The 24,138-nt window shown below is 37.4% G+C and overlaps 1 long non-coding RNA gene across 5 annotated transcripts in view; it reads left to right on the top strand.

Moving 5' to 3' along the window:
* Positions 1-24,138, top strand: part of LOC134423094 (uncharacterized) — a 453,551-nt gene that overhangs the window by 50,245 nt on the left and 379,168 nt on the right. For all 5 annotated transcript variants that reach the window (XR_010028998.1, XR_010028997.1, XR_010028999.1 and 2 more), the window contains one exon: positions 10,984-11,030. This is a non-coding gene — a long non-coding RNA (uncharacterized LOC134423094). The remainder of the gene's footprint in view (positions 1-10,983; positions 11,031-24,138) is intronic.

The following is a 24,138-nucleotide window of genomic DNA, read 5'->3' on the forward strand; positions in this document are numbered from 1 at the left end:
TGTGAGATGACTGCAGTGACATGTGCTATTCTCCACATAGATCTTGGTAACCTCAGCTAAAAGACTAGTAGTTTCAACCTTTTCAAAAAAATCCTCACTGTTTAGAAAACCCTCTGTCCATGTGAATTCAGTTAAGAGTCACTAAAGATAGAGAGAAGGCAATTAGAAAATTTGTGTTGCAGAGTATGTCCTAATGTCTGCTTTACTAAGAAGAAGAAAGGCATATGTACGGCAATACACTTTTATACTTCTTTCATAGTCAGGGTGGTCAAAATATTCTCTCTTGTTTAGGCAATGGCAGCAAATTGGGATCAAATCCTTAAACGAGAAAAAGAACCTCAATCCTTTCTGTATCTGGCTCAGGAACAGTATCACTACTGGAGTTATACAGACAAGTTGTGGAATGCATAGGAAACACTGCATGGCATTCAAAATGCATCCCAGGGAATGTTTATTTTGAGGCAGTATCCTAATTAATTTTTATTTTCTTTGGCTCTGTATCAGTAATCAAGATCTTGAATGCTCTAGACAGAAGAAAGCATCGTTGGTCAGAAAGTTTTTGATGAGTCTGTGACTTAGACATTTAATAGTGTTAGTGTGTTAACATTTCAGTTATATTTTATTGCTTCCTTTACTATCTTATGAGGCAGCAGCAAGCTCTGAGTCTTCCCACTAGCTTCATGGTGGAACAGAAAACTCAGAGTTAATTTAACCTTCAGACTGTCAAAGTAAAATAAACATTTTTTTTAAATGAAAATAGCTAGTCGAGAATAGTTCACAGTGAAGAACTTCATTTTTTATTCATTCTCTTCATACAAGGTGAAGATCATACAAGTGAATGCCTAATATTGTTCCTCTGAGGGAGTGTCATTGAAAGTATCACCTAGAATTAATGGTTTGATGATGCTGAACAAGCCAGAGAAGATTGCCCCGGAATGTTTTTTTGGTAGTTTTTGGTAGCACTACTGTTCTTGGGTGAAGATTTTCCCTTTGGATTTTCTTCATTTTATATAATGCTGTTTGTGCAATTAAATAGTCAATTTAACATTCTGGCAAAATAGCCCTTCAACAGCAGCTTTCCAATAAGATTATTGTGATTATCCATTGCTCCTTGCTGTTATATGGAAGTTAGTATAGTGCAACAGTAAATCTCCCTTACTAAAAGAAAAAAGCACGTTGCATAACCAAATGTCACCAACTATGACTAAATTTGTGACACTATGAGCCCTAGTTATGAGAATAGGTAGATGAAATACAGTCTCTAGTGATACTTTTATCAGTCTTTAAGCCAGGTCAGAAGTTCACGTGACACCTTTATATCTGTCTTCTCCATTACTAATCTAGGAACAGCTACAGACTAGCAAATAAAAAGGAACATTTAAAATATGAAAATGGCCACAAAACTCAACTTAGGCAATGTAATGGTCGCAGAAACCTTGTTTCACAGCAAGTACATTGACAGGTTAACTGTGACTATAGAGGCAAACATGGCAGCTGAATGATAAAGGGAGTACAAAAAGTCTAACACAACTTCCCAGATTGACTCAGACTATGAAGATATTGCCCAGATTTACTGAGAGGCTCTGCAGATAAAACCCACCAACTCCACTTAGGAACAGTAGAAATCAGGGGTGAAGGAAGAATGAGCCTTAATCCTTTCCTCCCATTGCAATGAGAGCTCATCCAGTCTGCACTAAGAGCAATGTAATTTTGCTTCTGCCTGAAAACTGTCAACTAAGACCAAGTGAAACTTAAAATGGAACAATTTCCTGCAAGAGTTGCTAAATTCTGTCCATTTTTCTTTGGAACACTGGGGGACAAAAATGGGGATGTGCTGAAGATCTGTATTTTAGGATGCTGTCTGGATAGAGTGAGTCTATGCAGATGCAATACTGGAATGTTTGATGGAGCAGGGCATGGGATTCATAGGCATTCTAAGAATGGGAAAGCAGAGGAAAGGGAGAAAGAAAAAACTCCAATAATAAGAACTGTTCCTGCTTTTATAAATCATAAGTTTATCCAGATATTTCACAGGCTCAGGATCTCTGAATTAGTGTTTCATTGAGGTGAAGACTTGAGAACATTTTTAAACAATATTTTGGATGGAAAGGCAAAGAATTAACAACACATTTATTCCTCTTCGAAGATGGAAAATACCTCAACTAAAACATGCTGAGAATAACAAAGTAGAATCTTTTTTCTGACCAAAAGTGCCGTAGGGCATCAAAAACAATCACAACACTTGCATCTGACACAGAATCCTTTTAATTAGTCAACAAAGGTCAGGTCTTAAGTCAGTGCACCAGAGTCATTAGACTGGACTGGACTGGACTAAATCTAATTATTCCCAGTCCTACTATCAGACAAAGATGTTTTGATAATGACTTCTAACAGTGTAACAATGATAGTGCTCAAAAAAAGGAGGAAATAAAAAATGATTCTTCAAAATAAAATCAGATTTATATCAACATATTTTACCATCTGATAATACTTAACCAAACATCTGCTTTTAGAACATAGAACCCAATTCATTACAATAACTAGCTTTGACCCCAAATACATCACGTCTATCAGAAATTGAATCCAAAGTTATATTCACACATATTTGGTAATGTAGTCTCCCTTATTAGTGGCATCTTTGACTCCTACATTTACAAACCCCTCAGACTCAGGATCCTGAGTCCTGGTCCATGGTTCTTGTACTGTTTAGTGGGAGGACTCTTGTGCTTGATGTTTCTCAGTACTCCCTTTGGCTCTTGCCTGTTTGTGCTTATGTGCCCTGGATGTTGTGCTTCATTGATACACAGCCAAAAGGAGGATCCTTAGGTTCAGTGGCAAAGTTGCTGAAGTTGTAATACTTCTAAGGCTGCCCTAACTTACACTGGGAGCAGAATTATTCCTCGAGTATTACAAGAAAAAAAAAAAAGGGATAGAATTAAAAGCTATCTTCCTAGCTGCAAAATATAGACTTGTATTCTGTATAGTGGGATCTGTCCCTATTTCCCTAATGAAACAATTACCTATATGCCTATTAACACAATCAAACCTTTTTCTTTCTTGCCATGCAGGTCTGCGGGCATCCATCAAGCTCATGAAAAAACTGCTCATTCTAGTTTGAATGGCTTAACTGCTTTTGTATGTACTGAATGCAGTTTACCCATGAGATCTTTGTATTAATTATGATATATCAAACTGTATTTCAGGTGTATATAGTGCTGTACATAGATTTAATAACTAGGTTTAAACAATTGTTTTGTATCAATGCAGAAGGAAAGATGAAGGAGATATACTTGCCACAAAGGGCAGTCTTCCTCATGTTCAAGGAAGTGAGGTGGTGTTTTTTCACCAAATTAAATAGATGGAACTGCAGCTTAAAAATTATCATAAGCAAGAGAAAATGATGGGGTTTTTGTGTTTTTCAGTAGACTGATATAAAAGACTTATCCTAGGAGTGTCTAGTATTGGAGTTTCCACTCTGTAATGAAATACATGCCCTTTACTTCAAACAAATTCTAGTTGTTAAGGTGGATTGATCCACAATTTGAGTAAAAGAATTTGAGCAATTAAAATAGAGAGTATCTTGTACTTTGGCTATAAAGTACTTAAATATTACATACAGCGAAAAGTTCTCATTCAATGAAATTGTTTAATGGTCTGACAGATAACTTGTTTCAGGCAACTGAATAGTAAACTGTATCTACAGATTAACAGTTTGGGGCTTGATCCTGTAAATAGTCCTATGAGTAATCCCCTATGAGTAAACCCCTAATTCACTCCTAAGTGAATATTTCTAAATGCTGTAAAAGAGTGTGGTGCTGTATTCTAAAAAGATACTGCCTTTTGGAATACTTTCCTGCTTCCAATGCATAGTGTCCACTGCCAGCCTATGCATCAGCTTCAGGAAGCAGAATAACTGTTTTCTCAATTTTTTTTTTCCCAATCTGCGAAAAATTCTGGTCTTGTGAAAATCACTAATTAATGCCAGTGAAATCTGTGTAGTTGGACCCTTGTGGGAGTAGCTAAATCAGGATAAACTGAGTAGTATGTTTGAAAGTAGTATGTTATGGCTACTAACACTTGAGCCAGATAGCAACCTGGCCAACAGCTCGTACTTGTGGCACTTATTCTTCATCTGTGAAGAGCAGAGACTGCTGTGTGAAGCGTTGGGCGATGTGTTGTGTCATGAGGGGCTCCCTCAGAGTGAAGGTTGGATGGTACACACATGGCAAGGCTTATTCTTAGAAATAAACGAGTGTTGATAGGACTGAAAGGCTGCGCTGAAACTGCGGGTGCTCAGTGGCCCGAGCCAGACCTTGTCCAGTCCTGAAGGGCCCTACCAGGCAGTGACACACCGGGCCCTTGTCCTAGGCTGCTGGAAACTGCGTTTTCTAGGAGAGGCCTTGGGCTTGCGGGAAGGGCGCTGAATAGAAATCCGCGGTTTGCTCAGGGCAGCCTGAAGGGCAGAGCTGCGCCCTGGCCCAAGCGGGGGGCAGAGCGGGCGGTTCCCGGCACGGACGGAGCCGCCTCGGGCCCCGGCTGCTCCTGGCCGCGGCGCCCCGGCGGACAAGGGCCGCACAGGCCGCACGGCTGGGGGCATCCCCGGCCCCGCCGCTGCCCCCGGGCTGTGCCTCAGCAGCGCGGGGTCCCGGGGGCGCCTCGGGCTCGGGGGCGCTGGGTTGCAGGCGGCCCCAGGCCGGAGGCCGCCCACGAGGGCCGCCGGTGCTGCCCCCAGTGTGAGGCGGGCGCGGGAGCCGGGGCGGGGCAGGGCCAGGGCCAGGTGCAGGGCCGGGGCCCCGCTGCCGCCTGCTGCCGGCCGCCGCGCGGGTAATCACGCGTCCCCCCGCACTGCTGATTTGCAAGAGCAGATTAATCAGAGCGCGCGGCTTGATGAAATTTGCTGTTATTGTGCCCATTTTTAGAAACATCTTTTATTATCTTCATTATTCATTTACAGGGGACCGGCATCAATTATGCAAATGAGTTCACAGACTTTGCAGATTACTTCATTTGCCGCTATTGTTTGTGGAAATTTAATTATTAAATATTATTAAGCTTGCGTTTTCTTCAATTTTCCGAGGCTTAGTTTCATTTGATTTTTCCTCCAGCTGCTCTCGTTTCCTTTCAGTGCCAAAACAGCTCCTCATCAAAGCAGCTCTGGCATGTGAAGACCAAATAAAATCTCCTCAATTTAATAATTTTGATGTTAGTCCCTTGTTCTCAGCTGCTTGCTCAAAGCAATGCAGAGAGAAACGCAGAGCACATTCAATTTAATGAGTAGAAATTGAATTCAAGTTTGTTCGGAATTGACTTCAATTAAGCAGAGTCTTAATGATAAATTAATCTCTTTTCTTTATTCCCTAGAATTTGTTTTTCAAAGTAGGAAATTGGACTACATTGAAAGACCAAATAAAGAATACCAATTTTAACTAGATTATGGAACCGATAGCAAAATTTAATTCTTTATAGTAACGTACTTGGACAAATAGCATTCACTCTATGGCATGTATTATAATTTATATTCATTGTTACCACTCACACTTTCATGGCATGGATAAAATGGCAGTTGAATTAAATATGGGCCTGTAATAGACTTCAGAGTTTTAATCTTTATTAAGAAACTCTAATTGAATGCATAATTAGCTTTTCAGGGTCTAGGAAACTAGGTTTAATATCTATGTGGGCTGAAAACATAGATCAGGCTTTTTTTTTTTAAGAGCATTTTTCATTAGTTTATTTTTTAGGAGAAATTATCTTGTAACACGGCTTGTATAAAAAGCCACATTTTAACTTCATCGCAAGAAGCTAGATATAGGGGAGCAGTAACGAGTTTTTTTTGTGCTCTGAATGTCCAAAGACAGCTCTTGCATTCGATGGTGGGGAGTGCAGCCTTCTTTCATTAGAGCAGGTAGTTTGTGTCTGTCCCCGCTGAAACACAGAGGCCAAACAAGTCAGTGCTTTTGAATAGCAATGTGCCCTTTTCCTTCTGTGCTGCAGTTCTACCATGCTTAGACACCGTAGTGTCTCAGTTATTTTCCTCTGTGTTATTCTTGTGGTATGATGACCATATGCTCTATATTTTTGCTATTTCAGAGAGCAAGCTGTTTTTTCAAGAGGGGAGAGTAATTTGGGTCCCTGCTCTAGGTTTTCAAAGGTGATCAAGCATCCTTGTGATGTCTTAAGCTGGCCATCTCATGCCACTGGTAATTTATGAAACTTTCATTCTTTTACCTCTTTCTTCACTAGAAAAAACCCACTATTTTACTGTGTATGATTTAACTTATAGAAATATCATTAGATAGGGGATCTTTGAAACAAGCTCTGTCTTATATATGCTTATATTTATGTATAAATGAATAAAATATCCACCCACAGCACTAGCATTTTAGAACTGTTATGCAAAAATTCTTTCCAGTGATGTCTCAGGTATGAAAGGAGTTTTTACTAAGATTAATTACAGATTCAGGAGGCTCAAATTCTGTGCTTTTGGTTTTCAGTGAAGAGTGGGTAGGTTCAGCCAGCTGAGGAACATTCAGTCTTCTGCTTTACCTGCATGTAAAATCTGTGGTTCCCAGGCACTGGGAAATATAGAGCAAAGTATATATTGCTTTTTAAATAAGAAGTAATAAATTGAACAATTTCCGTTAGACACCTTTTACAATCTTCACTGGCCTTGTGACCCCCTCCCACTGTGTGTCCAGCACTGGCATGTTTCTGTTTTCCTAGAATTTCCTGTTACTTTTTCTTGGTGTAAAGGGTCAAGGGCCTGCTAACATACTCTCTGCATGACACACAATTGAAAATATTTATTAATGGAGCACATTTATTTTTACAGATCTGGGAGATTAAGTTTTAGTGCTTTAAGGATACCCATATTCCAAAGATTTGCTTCAGTTTTCTGAATGTGTTTTTCAGTAAATAGCCATTTGGAAACAGGAACCAGCTTTCTCTGGAAATGGTAAAGAAAGTTTTGTTAGTCTTAACTTGCCATATGTTTTGGGGATATGGTTTAGTGGTGAACATGGTGGTTCTGGATTAATCGTTGGACACAGTGATTTTAGAGCTCTTTTCCAGCCTTAACCATTCCATGATTCTGTACTTCAGAGCTGCAGTTATTTAGAAAGAGATGAAATACAAGTTTTTACAATCAATTGCAGTTGCAGTTCATAGCTGTAGCTATGTTGTTCTGTGTAGAAATCAGTCCCTCTGTTCCGGTAGACATAGACCTGATTTATAAAAACATGAAGGTGCTCAGAGTCACAGAAAGCCTTGGAGAGGTGGGAGATGTCAAAGCTCCAGCAGTCTTTGCCGCCTATATGTCGAATTAAACCTGGGTTTAGGCATGACATTGTAGACATCACACACATGTCTGTTCCAGCAATTGATTACATTGTAAAACATCTACAAAGAAGTCATTAAGATAGTGTTCCTGTTAGAAATAACTGTACTATAACCGCACTGTGGTACTCCATATTCCCTTGTATATCACTGATTCTCTCATCAATTTCTTCAGTGCAAAAGCATTAAAGACTTTTATTGCATATAGATCTTACAAGTTCACTTTAAGGTCTGACCATTAAACCAAGCTGTTTTCATCTATTTGTCATCATTTGCAGTAATGGTTCTCTAGTTTGGTGCCTGCCTTCTGCAGTCCCAGTGTTCTCTGATTAGACTCCTGTGGACACCTGTGCAGATCACACTGCTATCTCTTCCTTTCATCTGGAAAAGCCCTACAGGGCCCTATATGTGGTACAGTGAAACAGTTTCTCAAATTTATTTGTCTTATGTACAAAGGAAGTCCGTATGTCAAAACAACTTTTTAAAAAAAAAACTTAAAATTTCTTTCCCCCTTTCACAACTGAATCTGTTCTTGGTGAGTGTGTCCCTACTGTTGCCTGGTACAATTTCCAAGGAAATTCGGCTTTTTCAAATCTCTATCAGGCAGAAATGGGATGGCTCCATAAGCAAAATTCAGCCAAAGCATTAAGTTTCCTGGAGAGGAAAAGAGCCATAAAACCACTTTCAACTAGTGAGTATATTCTGCATCTGATCCACAGAAGTACTGTGCATGTATTAATATGCCTTTTAAAACAGAAAAGTAAATGTTTTTACAAGAGACATTTGTGTCAATTTTGGCTATGCTAGGGAGAGTAGTTACTAGCAGATTATCTGGCCTGGCTGGAAGCTCAAACTCTCAACTTCTCAGAGAAGAGTAAGGCAAGATACTGCAAAAGGAAATTATTTGTTTCTACAAGAAAGATGAAAGGGGAGGTAAAGATCAGCTTCCTTAAATTATTCTTTACCGAAATGGAAGAGCTCTGCTTTGTATGTATTTACACACCTACAGTGAAAATAATTCCCCATGACAGGACTACAGTTATTTTATATTCTGACTTTATTTTCTGGAGATTTCAAAATAATACATTTCTTATGATCAAGATTTTACAGTTTTCTTTAATGATTTCTTAATAGGTGGTATTGTTTTCAGTGCTGCTCTTTTCTGCTTCATTTTTCTGCACCCTCTTTCAACAACCCTGATGGTAAATGCATGAGGCAAGAGTAAGGCTAAGTGTTCAAAAGGGAAGAAATGTCACACTTATAAAATCCCTCTAAGAAACAACTTTTGACTACATTGTCAGCTACTATTTTTGAAGTACAATTATTATATCACGTCAGATAATTCTGCATTTTGTGCTGTTGAACATTTTTTATATGCCAGAAGATCTGGTAAATCTGTTATCTGCTACTGCAGTCTCTAACCACAGGTCTCTATTCTGTTCTCATGGTAGGGGCAAAGTATGGATATGCTGATCCACCAATATCTGAGTACTTTCTAGTGAATAATTCTGTAAGTCACAGCTGCTTTGCAGGTTTATTCTACATTACAAGTATGATTATCCAAATTTCAAGCTTGGCAGATGATCTGGATAGCTATATTTAATTAACTGTCAAGGACAAAACAAAGCTGTATTCTGGATGTATTTTTAATTTTCCAAGATGTGAGAAAACGTGCAAATTCTTTTTCAGCTGTTTATTCACTATTTTTGTTCATCATGGGTTGGCCACTGTTGTTGCATAGTGTGACTGTTTGTCAGATTTATCAACCAGTTTGAGGACATTGTGAGATGTGACTTGCATTTTTAGGATACCTGTGCATGCAGCTAAGTTAGCTTCAAAGTAAAATCTCATCTCAAAATGTAACTTAAAGCATTGCTATTGCTTGAAAAAAGTCTATATAGTATATGGCTGCTGACTAAAAAAAATATTTACTGAAGAAAGATGAGGATTTAATCAGAGAAAAGTTTGTTGCTAAAGACATAGTGGACTATTATGGCAGTGAAAAATATTATGTAGCATTATAATCTGTCTCTGACTTTGTGGGAGAAAAAGTATGATACTGACAAGTAAGTGATTATGTAATTAGACTATACTGTAAACTGTACAAAAAAGATGTACAGCTAAAAAGATTTGGAGTTTCTGGTCTGCCATGTGGCATTCCAAATATAGTTTCCTGAAAAATCTCAAAGTTGAAAATCTTTTACTATGTCAAGAAAAAATATTAAATAATAAAGTTCCATTATGTGGAGTTAGCCTTATCACTGCTAGAAGACTTGGTTTCATGTGCTTCAAGGAAACCTTCCCCTTTCCTGTAAAATTTGATGCAGGTTTTATTGCAAAAGACCTGTGCTTTTTGTGGAAGCTCATTTCAAACCTTCTTCAAAAAGTAGCTTCCTTTATGCAGGGCCTTCTCGTGGAAGATGTGGAAAAGGGCTGTTCAGAAAGTTTTCACCGGGGGGAGCCAGGGTCTCTCTCCTCAGTTTTCATGGGAATTGAAGTCTGGACTAGAGATAAGAACAAAAATCAGGCCTTTCAGCCCAGTGAAATACTATTTTCCAGACGGAGTAAGAGAAGTGGGGCTCCTGCAGCTGTGATATTACCAGGGCTCTGTCTGTATGTAGACCTTTGGATGACTGTAATTGCATTGTTGATTAAGATCATTAGCCTCTGTGTGGTTCACAAGCTGTATAAATGTGTCTTTAGGTTCACAGTGGCTAAATTTTGCTTTCCATTCTGCCCTTCTAAACCAAAGACAGTACAGTTAGTTTTACTACTGATTTCAGCAAGCGTAAGCAAAAGCAGTTCCCCTGAATAAAAATTTGTGGGCCACTTGGAAGCACTTCTTAAACAGCATTATATAAAATAAATGCATGTTTTTCTCTCTTGTCCATAGCTGTGCCCTGACAAATAATTTTATTTGTAGCCCATGATGGAATATCACAGTTTGTATCAAAGTTTCACTGGAATGGAAATTTACATAATAGAAACATCCCTGTGTTCTTTAAAGTGATTACTTATAATTATTATTTTTTTAATCTCTGTTCTTTTGGTAGCTGTTCTTAAAATCACCATTTCCATTGTTTGTGTTGGATGGCCACATTGCAAATTGTATTTTGTTATCACTTACTGGTGGATTTCTTACACCTTTCCCTGGAGCATCTTCCCTGCAGGAGACAGGATGTGAGACTGAATAGCCTGTGGTTCTGATCATGTTTGGCAGTTTGTGTACTGTATTGGAGCTTTGAAACTCTTGCATTAGATGGGATATGGTTGTATTGCCCCAGGGATGCAAAGCTAAAGTACCAAAGGAACAAATTAACAGGATGTCACATTAAAATAATTTTTCTACTCTAATTTAGGTAACTAGATTAATGTGAGTTCATTTAGGAATGCTTAAATATAACATAATCACATCTAAATGATGTACAATATCAACAATAATTAAGGTAGAAAAATCAAATTTATGTAAAAAGGAGTCTAGACTTTCAGTGTTTGTACACCTCAAATACATCTGCTGAAAGAAAGTAGAGTCAGAAAGGAATGGTTTAAGTTCCAAATCATGCAGTAAATGTGACTTTGACTTGGAATCTTTCTGTAAGGAATTTTTTAACACCTGACATTGTCTTCTGGTCTATTTTCCATTCCCAGGACTGGTCAAGCCCTTCAGTCCACTTGAAAACACTTTACAATTTCTGGTAAGTACTAAAGTAGTGTGACCACCATCTATAATAATAATTCCTGAAAATTTGTGTATTTTAAATGTTTTTTTAAATGTGTGTGCTGTGGTTCTATTTTATAAAATGTAAGAATGTCACAGTACCTGTTGGCATGGATGTTTTAACTGCAAAGCAAGTTTTAAGGGTGAAATGCAGAGATGGGGTAGAAGAAAAAGAACCTTTGAAGCTTGTGATGTAAGTGAAATAGACTTAATATATGATTAATAAAGTGGAAAAACTAATTTTCAAATGTTGGTTGAAAAGCAAGGAATTACATTCACTGGAATAGGTCAGGTTACCTTGAGAGTACTAGCACTATTAATTCAGCCTGGATAAACAGCAAAAATATCTATTTTCATTTTCCCAGAACAGATTTCTTCTACTTTTTAATTTCCTTTTAAAGAAAAAAATACTGTTTATCTATCCAGGAACAAAATTCTCTAGGAGAGTGTCAATGGTCTTTACTGTGTACCATTTCACCTTACTGCAATACAATTTTAAAAATTATTATTTGATTATTTAACTGTGACTATTAAGTCACTTGAACAGTGGAGAACTAAAGTGAAAATTCCAAATGATACTTGATAGGTTTTGATGCTACATGAAAAGGAAAAATCATCCATTGACTGATGACAACATGCTGTTTGAAATAAGCATTTATATTGAGACTTAAGGCTTTAGGTGGTTATTGCATTTCATTGCACAGTTTCCTGGAAATTTACCTAATTTTAGTGGTTCTATTATATTGCGCAGAATAAACGCAGTTTCCTGTCTCCAAACTTTCTCTCTGTAATTGAGCAATCACTTGGCTGAAATACAAGCTATTGACATGTAAGAGGAACAGACATGTATTTAATCAAGACTCTGTTTAGATGGAAAATGAACCACTGCATTATATTGCTCACTTCTCTCAATAGAGAATAGAGAATATTCACCTTTGTGCTAAAATTTTCATCGTGTGAACTTTTGGATTCAGAACTTTTCTAAACCCCCATTTAATTGGTGAGAGAAATTCAACGCTGAGCGTGAATATCTGAGTGATTTATAGCCTATTCAACACTAGTGGTGTGGTAGTTTTGCAAAGGATGAGATCATAAACAAGCAGAGAATTTATCCTAATTAAACTACATATGTATACTGTGCCTAATACAAAAACAATCCAGAAGTAAACCAAGAGAAGTCATTATTAGATTCTGTTCCTCAGAAGCTTGTTTTGTTTGCCTTTAATGCTCATCTTACAAATGCTGTTGAGAGATCTGCCCTTAAAATATCTGCTAAAGAAAAATAAATTACTGCTTGAACTTTCTTAGATTGCAGCCACAAGCTCTTTTAAAGGAAATGTAATGAAATAAGGAAAACTAAGATGATGGGTGAAGAAAACATGAGTCAGATTAAACAGGACAGAATGAGTTGGAGAATGTCAACAATGGAGACTTCTGCTGAAGCTGCACTACTGTACATGTGGATTTGTCATGGCTTACCTAAGCCCCACACCCACACAGTGCTTGTTCACTCCCCCATCAGCAGGACGGAGGAGAAAATCAGAAAAGTAACAGTCAGAAAACTCGTGGGTTGAGATGAAGACAGTTTAATAAACAAACTTGTGGAAAGCAAAACAAGGAATTTGTTCACCAGTTCTCACAGGCAGGCAGGTATTCAGACATCTTCAGGGAAGGAGATCTCCATCAGGCAAAATGGTCACTTGGGAAGACAAAAACCATAACTCCAAACATGTCCCCCTTCCTTCTTCTTCCCCCAGTTTCCATGCTGATCACAGTGCTATATGATGTGGAATATCCCTGTGATCATTTGGGGTCCTGGCTGTGTCCCATCCCGGCTTCTTGTGCTCCTCTGGTCTACTCTCTGGTGGGGTGGGGTGAGAAGCTGAAAAGGCCTCGATGCTGTGTAAGCCCTACTCAGCAGTAACTAAACCATCTCTGAATTATTAATGCTGTTTTCAGCACAAATCCAAAACACAGCCCCTTACAAGCTACCATGAAGAAAAATAACTACTTCAGCCCAAACCAGTACAAAGTGTCAGTTTGCTGTGAGTGTGGGAGGATGTGTACAGAATGCAGTAAAACTGTCCTGAAGTGCATTTCCCACACAACTGATAGAAAAAAAGTCTTGCAAAAAAAGGAAGTGACAATCCATGGACTGTTCCAGTGTTTTAGCACAGCAGATTTTCTCCCGTCAGGCATGAGAATTACAAATGGAAGCGTATGCATGTCTAGGGACAGTAATGTCACCAAGGTGAGTCACCTCAAAAGAGAACAGTTGGTGAAAGTGCTGTGTTCTCCTTGAAGGAAAAGGCACCAGTTGGTGGCTGAGTATCTCTCTAGCTGGTTAACAGGAAGCTCGTTCAGAGACTGTCTGAGTCAGCTATCTTTTGAGCCTGCTTCTTAAACAGACTGCCCGATGCCTATCCCAGAGACAGGCTGCCTAGGAGAAGGTTTGTGTATGATACCAGCTGCTTTATCTGTGGGTGAATTAACTTGGTCTGATTCCATCAGTATAGCAACTTTCAGCAACTTTCAGTTCTTAGAAAGTAAAAGGTTTTAGACTGACTGAGGTGGTGCCTGTAACCCACAACTTCTATACCATTAGCCTTTGTTATTAACTCTGGCAAAATCTATTTTCCAACTTTAGTTTCTCAGTAGTAAGTAGTAATTATTCAAGGCCTAGACTTGAGATACATAAAATAACCAGCAATATCATACTCATTAGGCTGTTAGTTTTCAGCAGGACACTTGTGATATTACCTATGGCTTCCTGACTTCCTCCGACAATCTCTTCCATCAGCTGTGTCTCTTATGGCCTAGAAACTGCTGTCTGCAGCCTGGTGGATGGCTCATTTGACATGTCTGTCATGTTGTGAAGTTTGTGGAGGAGCTGGATAAAATGAAGAGAAGGTTGGCTGGTCTGACTGTCTACTGAGGAGCTTCAGGTCAGGGAAAGCTTTCTCTACATTAGGACTGCAGTAAATGGAAGAGAAGAAAAGTAGAAGGCAAGGACAGCTTTGGGGTGAGGTAGGGTAAGGGAGGCAGCAGAGACTGATGGAGATGGCTGAAGTACACGTGCTGTTGGAGTATAGCGATATTAGTTCTTTTCAGTGCCATATTCGAGTCTTTGAGAACTTTAAAGGAAATCATCTACTGTCAGCGTTTCCAGCCTTAGACTTTTAGCACACAGGCTCCTCCTAATACTTGCAGGCATGAGCTGTTCCTGCTTTTGGAAAGTTGGAGGGAGAAAACAGAAGTAGAGGAGAGATATGGAAGTATCTGTCTCCTTGTGGATGAAAAGAGTGAGGCATCTTTTCCTCCCCTCCCAAACCTGAGTCTTTTGTGGAGCTCATGCTAAGTTATAGAAAACTCTGAATAATTCTGCACTCAGTGTACGTCAGCTGCTTTTTACAATAGATTCATAATGTTCTCAAATACAGTGGTGATACAATGGTAAGGTAAGCAGTGAAAATTTCTGATATATTTTAAGTAAAATGAGAGAGAATTGCCCTTAAAATTGCATTAATGAAAAGTCATCCCTTTAAAATAGAGGAGAGAGTTATTTTTATGCAGTGCAGATTTTTGATGCCAAGACAATAAAGAAAAACCAGTTTGTTCCATTAAGCTTGTATCATATTGTTAGCACTTGCCCATATGGAAAACATATAAATTGTCATGAAAACATGAAAATGGGACAATTTAGTAATGTTTTGAGTAGGCTTTATAAATATCATATGTATTTTTAAATACATAAGTGATGCAGTTTTGAACACAAAAGAGCCACAGTTGTGGCAGCCAGATTTTGCTGTGTTCCCAGAGCAGCAAAATTAGCAGAGCTGCAAATTTAGTTATTCAAAAGTTGAAAATTTGGAATAAGTCACAAGAAGTATTAAGAGATGTGGTGGGAAACCAATAAAAGCTAAAAGCGGCACAAATACACATTCTTTTTTCTCACCAGAGGTCAGAATTTGTGTGTGTGCTTGTAGATTTAACTGAGCTTTTTTCTTTTTTATGAAGACTCAGTCATTAAGCCTGACAGCTTGGTGTCAGGGGCATATTTTCACCTCGTGGGTGGCTGAAGTTGTGGTATTGTTGGGCAAAAGGTAGAAATGTGAGCAGCTCTGTGACCTTTCACCATGTTATGAGCTTCTGTAAGTCTGGAAAGTCCTAAGGCTGGGTCTACAGGCTTATTCTCAACCTGCTTTTAAACATACCAGTTGTACAGAATGTCAGAGCTCAATAGGTATGAGTGGAAAAATGAGGCTATGCATTAGCTGAGAATCTGGCTCATTATACAGAGAGGAGGAATCAAAAGCATCTTTGTGGGTTTTTTCCCCCTTACCTTGTTCCACTACATGTCTTCCCTGTAGGTTTTGTGTTAAATTTGTGATGGCCTCAGTTTCAGAAAAAATAATTTTAAGCACTGTTGAGTATTGTGATGTGTGTATTTCAGTAATTGATGCAGGCTAGAGACTAGGAGGTGCTTGGCAAGTAGTAGTGTTATTTTGGGATCCGCTCTGCCTGTGATTCCTTCACATGCTAATCATTCAGTAGCTTTCTGCCAAAATCCTTTCTGACTTGATTCCCTGTTTGTAGAGTCAATAACATTCCTTTCTTTCCCACCTTGTATAAACCTTTCCTGATGGAGTTTAAAGTCTCCAGAGCACATCACACATGCCTAGCTGAGGTCTTGTAGTACTACTTCAGTGCACCTTCTAATGTATTAAATTGTCATTCACTAGTGTTCTGGGTCTTGAAAACAATGTCACCTGATTGTACTGACTTAGCCTGTGAGTCTCCTGAGGCACCATCTGAATGAGAATAGCTCACATCTCTTCTCCACAAAGGCCAGCTGGTGTGCAAACCCCACCTTTTTGTCTCTCCCTGCAGATTTGTGACCTACCAAATGGGAGTATTCCATCACTGGGGAAGCTGTGCTTCCAGCTGTGGATTTTTTACTGTTTTTCCCCTGGTGCTGTGAGAATCTGCTTCCAAAGCTGAAAAACTCTAACTCAGAATGCCAGTGCTTTTAAAGAATATTGTAGAGGGATTCTATGTTGGAGCCTCCCAAGAGGGAGGACAGAGAACATGCAATTAGAAAATAGTAATTCTTGTTGTTAGTGACATGACAATAATAGCAATGTCTGACTTTTAAAAAATTCCAAGGAAGTTCCACTGATTCATATTTATATAGAAACTGATATTGGAACATTTATTTCATAGCTAGTGGCTAAGGGATAAGATAAAATTCTGGTGCTGTATTTATATTCTGTTTTGCAGACATATCTAATCTTCAGTGGCATGAGAAATGTTGTAGAAAAGTATGTCATCAAAAATTGCTTCAGCATCACACTTAAAAATCTGTCCTCTGGAAAACAGGTCAACTTTCACTGTAGCTTATGGTAATACACACAGACACTACAGAGTATTTTATATCTTATAATGGAGATAGTATAGATAATAATATACTTTCATCTATTACTTTTATCAGATCATCTTATCTCCTTTGTGGCATCAAAAGCATGTATTCAGAGAAGATTGAGACAGAAGTGTCTGCTTTATTTAATGCGCACATGAAGGGCCTGATTCTGTTTACACTGAAGTCAGTGGAAATTTCTGTCCTTGATGGGAGCAGAAACAACTGTCTGAATTCTACTCACAGCATTTCCTTAGTGTTCTTTATGGTATGCACGTGGGGAATGAAGACTGACCTCTCAAATCATGAAAATATTGTTATAATTGAAAAGATATTAGTGCTGTAACTTTGTCATCAATTAACAAACCTGTCAGTTCTGTTCTGTCAGGGTGTGTGCGTGACCTCTCATTGTTATGGTATCTGAGCTCTGGCAGCAAAAGGAATTCAGAGTAGCATGCATATACATTCTCTTTGTCTTCCAAGTAATTTTGCAGGGCGTTAATGATTGTCACTTTTCTCCTGTTTTTCAGTTGTCTTGAGTATGGATTAGGAGTTTTTGCTTTGTTGTAGAGTTATTTGGAAGAAGATGCTGTTTATGTTTCCTGTGGTTGTCCCAATTCACCATGTAATACTGATTTTTCAGTCGATGGTGTGTTAAAGTTTTTTTTAAGGGCTTTTTTTTTTTGTTTTGAAGAACTTCAGAAAAAAGACTAAAATTTTAGAGTATCTGTGAATCAAATCTTTGGCAATGCAGTGGACAATAACACTCTGCATGTGGTTTGAGAGGAAAAATATGAGTAATTTCCCAATGTTTTCATTTATCCAACAGCTTCTTTTCACTTTATGGTAGCAGTAATAGGCTAAAATATCTGGGTTTTTTGTGAGATCTTTATTATGGAATAATTTTTTCCCTGCTGACCATATTATTGCATATTTTTACACCCTTCTGGGAAGGAATGTTTCTGAGAGAATTCAGTTGATCCCAATTGTTTGCCTTTCTGCATCATCAAGGAGGTTGAAAACCAGCTACAAGTGACAGAGTGACAGTCTGAGGTATTTTTTATGCTTCCAGAATAACTGCTTAACTGTAAAAGTCAGAAGTTAAATAGGCAGTATAACTCTCAAGCCAGTATTCCTAGGCACCTGTGAAATCACACCAGTTGAGAGTCACTTTTTCAGAAAGGTTTTAGAAGCTCAACTCACATAAGCATCAAATTATCAGGATATTTCTCTCAATTTCATAGATTTCCTGAAACTGTAAATTGAAAACTCAGCCACATTAGTAGGCCTGTGAATCCACCCTTCTTGTTGTATTTAGAATTATTTTTTTCACCAGAACTAGGCAGGGTAAGAAACTGTAAAATTCTTCTATAAAATAGTTGAAATTTTAATTAAATGAAAAAATCTTCTGTTGATCTCATTAAAGGGGTTAGTATTTTGTTTTATCATACTTTTGTTTGTCTTTAATATTTTTAAAGACGTCATGTTGTTCAGGAGCACGACAGGATTTTTCTTTTCTTTTTGGAGACACTATAAAAGGTTCTTAATTTTAAAATAACAACAGTTTAGAAAATGCTTTTTGAATTCAAGATCCAGTTAGATATCTTTAAACCTTTGGTGAAATTTCTGTACTTTCATTGATTGGATATGGAGAAAATGTTTTCCTAGTTTTAGGTTGCTTTAAGAGACAGAAGGCATCTCTGGTGAGTCGTGGAGGAGTTTAGCTGTGATACGTTACTAAAATGCATTTTGGCAGCAAATGGAGAAGTAGCTACTCAGTCTGTTGTGAAACAAGAGAGTCTTTCAACTCATTTTTCAAAGTGCTCACAGTTCTCATTTGAAGGCAAGTCAAACAATAAAAGTAGTGAGCAAAGAAAATTAATGTGTATCTAGAATATTTAATTAAAATAATAATTATAATGGATCCATGGTGCTCATGACCTCCTATTTTCTTCTTATTGTTGATTGATTCTGCTAAATTTTACCCTCAGCAAATTATGTTGCTGTTCTGTTACATTTCATGTTTGATTACTGAGTGATAGTGAAGCAATTTAAATGGGACTTTTAGGAAAAAATTGGACTCTGGTTTTGAATTGAAATAGTATCCGTTAAAATAAAGAAAGTTGTTTTAGAACAGTGATTATTTATAATAAAAGATTTTGCAATAAAAATCTGAAGAAAGAATTAAGTACAAGAATTAAGTACAAGAATTAAATAGTTGGAAGACTCTCTTGAAAGCCTGAAGCAAATGGTAACTTCCAGGAAATTAAAATGCAGCCTTGGTAACGACAGAATTTAAACAGAGCAACTATTGGAAACAAATAATTTCTCGTAAAGTCTTTGCTTCTAACTGCAAGTTCTCTGTTTTAATCTTTATCCTGGAATGCTGAGTTTCTATGAGTGTGCTGTCAGCTCTACCACAAGAATCCTCTTTCTGTTAGTAGCATAAGCTGGTTGTGCATGAGCTGTTTCAGTCTGGAAGCCTGTTCTTCATGTTCTGCCAATAGGGTTAAATTGCTCATAGTTTTGTTACTTGATACACAGCCTTTAGGACAGAACAGATCTTTCTTCTCTGAATCTGTAACTTTAAAACAAACTGTAATTTCACCTTGATTTGCAGTGGTTAATGTATTTCACACTATAGTCTGGAATGATTTAGATATTGTAGCAAGAAGAGGGGAATGACTGTCTGTCTTTATCATGAAACCTTTAAAGTAAAGTATGACACTGCAGATATTGAGGTGTATATAAGAACACTATATTTTTTTATGTGCTCAGTAAGACAGAGAAAGTGACTCAAAGCAAATCTGATCTAATTCTGAATCTTTTCCTCCAAAACTTGAGGAGTTTGCTTTTACTTTTTTGTTGTTTTTTCCAACTTCTCTATGCAAGAAAATGTTGAAGGTTGTTCAAGAGAATGAATGTTTCCAGAAACTTACTGAAAGTAAGTTTCAGTCCATACTGAAAAAATACATTGACGTTTATCAACTTTGTACTTGATTCTTGATAATGGACACCAATGGACTCCAGGCTGTGACTAAATTTATACATGTTTTAAAGGTATTGCTTGAAGTGGCCTATGTCCAAATAGCTTTAGAATTTGAGCCTCATTTTCTTCATTTAGAAAGAGAGATGGAAGCAAAATGCAGGACTGCTCACATGTCTTCAGGCGGCTCAGTTATGGCATAGAGTAAGAGCGGAAAATGAGCCAGTTTTGCATACTTGAGAAAAAAGGAAAGAAGAATCGCAGGCTTCTGTGAGGAAAAGGTGTAGTTATGGAGCTCCCCAGATACATATGTGAGCAAAATGTATTCTCTTCCTCCAGACACTGGCAAAACGGGAAGAACAAAAGCAATGCTGCTCTACATTAGAACATAGCGTGGCAGTAGATTCAGCTTCTGAAGAGGGGAGAAACAGAAAACAATTCTTAAACCACAGGAAGTATACAGAATGGAAAGTTTTCATGATTAGACATGGTTTATCCAAAATATTATTTTGTAGCTTTCAAATGTAGCTTTCATAAGAAACTCAATCTGTTCTCGGTGAATTTTCCGACTGCCTTGTTTCCTGACCAAAATAGACTTCATGGAATCTGACTGTCATATTTTGAATATGAGCTCTGTCTACAATTTGGTGGGAAGGACATGTACAGGGTAGTCACAGAATCAAACAGAATAGTCACAGAATCAAACACACAAAATTCAAGAAGTAGCTGTATCTGTCTTGCAGTTTCTCGTTTTCTTTTGCCTGAAACAAAGGCAATATGCACATACCTAATTGTGTTCGAATGTTGTAGTAATTCAGACCACAAAAGAAAAATGGCCCATCACATATGGAGAAAGAACATAGGAGAAGTGTCATTCTCTGATTATGTGTTTCTTTTTAAATAAACTGTTAGAAGATAAAAGTTGTTGAGAAACTTTTTTAGTTATTTAGAACTCCAAATAGACTTTAATTCATTTGATTTTTATAGACTAGTAGTCTTTAATCTCTATTGCAGAATCTGAAGTATACCTGTTACATACTGGTAAATTACTTGTCAATCCCTTGGGCAGTATATTTTAATATCAGTATTATATGGTAGATGATATAAATCTTGTATATGGTATTATTAGCTTAGGCAGCTGCTGACTTAAAAAGGCCAGTTTAACAAGTCACCACTGTATTATGTTTAATTAGGTACAGTTTATATAATGAGGTGTTCAGTTCTAATGGAAAGACATGCTGTGAGCAGCACATCTGCAGGAATAACTATTACAATCAGCATTGCAGAGACCCATGGAACTGCAAATTAGACTTACTTATCTAGAAATAAATTACATCCCAATGCCTTCATAAAGCTCATTAATTAATTCCACTGGCATAAAGGTCTTTTTCTTAATTTCATGTTCCATTAGCATAATAAACACAATTTGAGTTACAACAGTATGATCAGTTTAATGGATGCTATTTATTTTAGTTTTTTATTTAAAGTCCCGGTAACATAGAATTAACATCAATATGCTGTTTGGTCCTTTATTAAAAATTCCCATAGGATAACCAGCACAGATGTTCAATACAGCATCATATATTTGCTGCATTTTATGACTTTACTAATTGGCCATATGGAAAGGTGTTGCTTGGATTTCTTTTTTTATTTTTTATTTTTTATTTTTTTTAATCTGATAAATTATATGGATTGTAATAGTCACAATTGGTTACTATGTGAAATTGGACAGATTAATATAAACTGCATGCTGGGATTAAAACAAGAGTAAACAAAGTTTTTATGTATGTGGATTCATAGTGAATAGTAACAATGTACTTCCTGGTGTATTACAATCAGCTTCATTTATATGTAGTTCCTGACATAATTGTAATTCTTTAATTTATGCAGACCCTGTCTCATCAGAATGAAATGCTGCCAGCTATTTTTTTAGTCACAGTTACCTTATGGACAACCTAGTTGTTCCATTCAGCTTTTCTTGAGTCCCACTATTAATGATAAACTACACTGTTAGCAACATTTACAATAAGATGTTGTATGTTACTAGAACAAGGAGTTTCATTATTTATCTATCTAATACTGATTATTGTAGATGAAATCCATGCCTATGATTTTTTAAATTTGTTGTAGACTAGAAAAATGTCTTTAAAAATTTGGTTTTACCTTATATTGTCCATTTTATTGCAAAGTCTAACTGTAATATTACCAAGCTAATTTTGTCATCAACTTGATAGAAATGTTTTCTAAGTCTTGTCTCTTATATTGTTTTTGCATTTCTTAATCTTATTTCTTCCCTCTGCATTTAGTATCAGTGACTATTTCTGCAAATATCTTCTCCTTCAGTCTTTAATGCAGCCTTTCAGCCCCCTTTGAAAGTTACAGAGTGATACTCATGCGTCAGGTAAACCCATTATCTGATTTTTCACGTAAAAACTGATTGCTGTCTTTTCACTGTAATTCAACTTTCTATTTCTCCCATGTTTTCCAAAATAATCTGAACCTGAGTAATTTATTTTTGCTAGTGTGATTTCCTTCTATTACATGACCTCAATTATGTTATCAGAAAGAGTTGCACCGGAGCAGATGAGGGCCGGTTGCCCTAAGTGTGTATGTCTGGATGGGCATACACATACACAGGTATATAGTTCTCAAGGATCACATGGAAGCATTTGCTTTAAAAAATGCTTCATAGCTCATTGTATTTTTAATACCCCCAGCCTGGCATATACCCATACCCTTGGGATTTCTGGTTTGAGGTTGTTTTTTTTTTAATATTCCTTCTCATATATTTAATGACTGGTTTTTTTTAGGCATTTAAACATGGATGTAATAAGAATGGAATTTTACATTGAAATTTAGGTTTTTATTGTAATTGGAAATTGTCTAGCCACATGCAGGAAGAGAACTAGCCTTCAGTATCATCCCTTGTGGGTGACTCTGAGCTGTAGGAAACACAAAGCAGGGTAGATTGTGTAAAGCAGTGAAGTTGTATGATCAGAATAATGTCTCTTTCTTTGTAAATTCTGTTTAGTGCAGATGTTCAAATGAAATTTTTAAAATGAATCACTATTTTCTAATGTTTCAGTGTTATGGGTCCCTAAGACACGCATGACAGCAAAAAATGATTTTGCACTAAAGGACAAAGCTAACATTATTACACAGCTGCATTGTCTGTGAATATAATAAAGTCTTTTTGTGCACTATATAGCTGCACCCTGAAAAGATAAAAGAGAGATGACAATAGGGGATTGATTCTGTTCCATATTTAAGAACCAGTGACTTGAAAAGCTTGTGCATTTTCAAATTCTTACATAGTTATTTGTTGTATGGTTCAAGCTGGAAACGTGTTACAGGCTTTTGACAACAACAAAAACAAGCTGGATAAATAGTGCCGAGTCGTGGCCTTTTCCAGGTGATTGAGCTGGTTGTGGTTACATGGACAATCATGTACAGTCTTCTTTAGCAATGTAAAATGAACACTGTTCCAATTACATGGATGAGTATAAGCTAAACCTTGCCCACATGGCAGCAAACTGCTAGAGGAGATAGCCTGAATGCATTTGGAACAGAGGGAGAGGCAGATAGTACTTTTGGAAAACAAGGTATCAGAATGATTCAGATGATGATAGCTCTTACTACACTGCTATGATGTGGGAGTGAAATAGGAAGCTGAGCAGTAAGATCCATGGGGACTCTGCAGCCACCTATAGAGCTCTATGTTGATTCCTTTTTGCTTTCTATGCCTTGCTGTGAGAGCTTAAACTTATCTCTTGCTGTTAACCTGTGTTATTAGCTTGTGTTACAAGGGCAAACATATTCTTGAAAATTTTATCCTCAGGAAGAAGGTAAAACCACATTGCTTCACATCTGTTTGTAGAGACTTATTTCTATATTTTATTTGGATATCTGAATCTGTAATTCCAATTCCCCCTCAAAATTATATTCATAATGACAAGTAGCTAGCATAAAAGATTTTGGAGAATCTTCTACCTGCCCTTCCCCTGATATCAGAGCACCTGAGGTATCAGCCTGTATGAAGTTGAGCATTTTGATTTGTCTGGCAGTGCACTGGGCATCTGACAGCTTGGGTGTTTTTCCTCAGCTGTCTTTTTGTTACAGACACCACTATCCTATCTCCATTTCTACCACCAGCTTTGCACTTTGTAGCTGGACAGATGTAGTTGGCTTTGTAGGGTTGAATGCCTGAGGCAGCAATTTTCTTTGATCTGTTGGATTCAGATTAACAGAGAAGTCTTGGGGACAGAGAGAGAGCAGGTTCCTCATGTTGATACTTACTGATCTGATCTCTTACTCAATTGTGTCCCAATGATGACTGGTTTTGCTTAAAATCTGAGTAGATGGAGAAAGAAAGGATAATGCTCAGGGCATAAGTCTTAAGACACACATTAGAAGGAGATGAGTGTTTATTGAAGGGCAAAGCTATCTTTATACTGCTACATTGCATTTAACTCTCTGCTAGGAGGAGTTCTGATGGAGGGCTCAGAAAGAATAAGGAGAAAATCTAGCACAACACGAAGTTTTATACATATAGGCTTAGTCTTCTTCTGAAAGAAGGCATCTTTTGAATATTGCTTGCTGTCTGATAGAGAGAGAGAAGTAGCAAAGAATCAAAATTGAATTGGCTTCTCACATTGCCTGAGGCTTAGGAGAGAACTTTGTGTC

This window comes from Melospiza melodia, chromosome 11 (assembly GCF_035770615.1).
Source record: "Melospiza melodia melodia isolate bMelMel2 chromosome 11, bMelMel2.pri, whole genome shotgun sequence".
NCBI lineage: Eukaryota > Metazoa > Chordata > Aves > Passeriformes > Passerellidae > Melospiza > Melospiza melodia.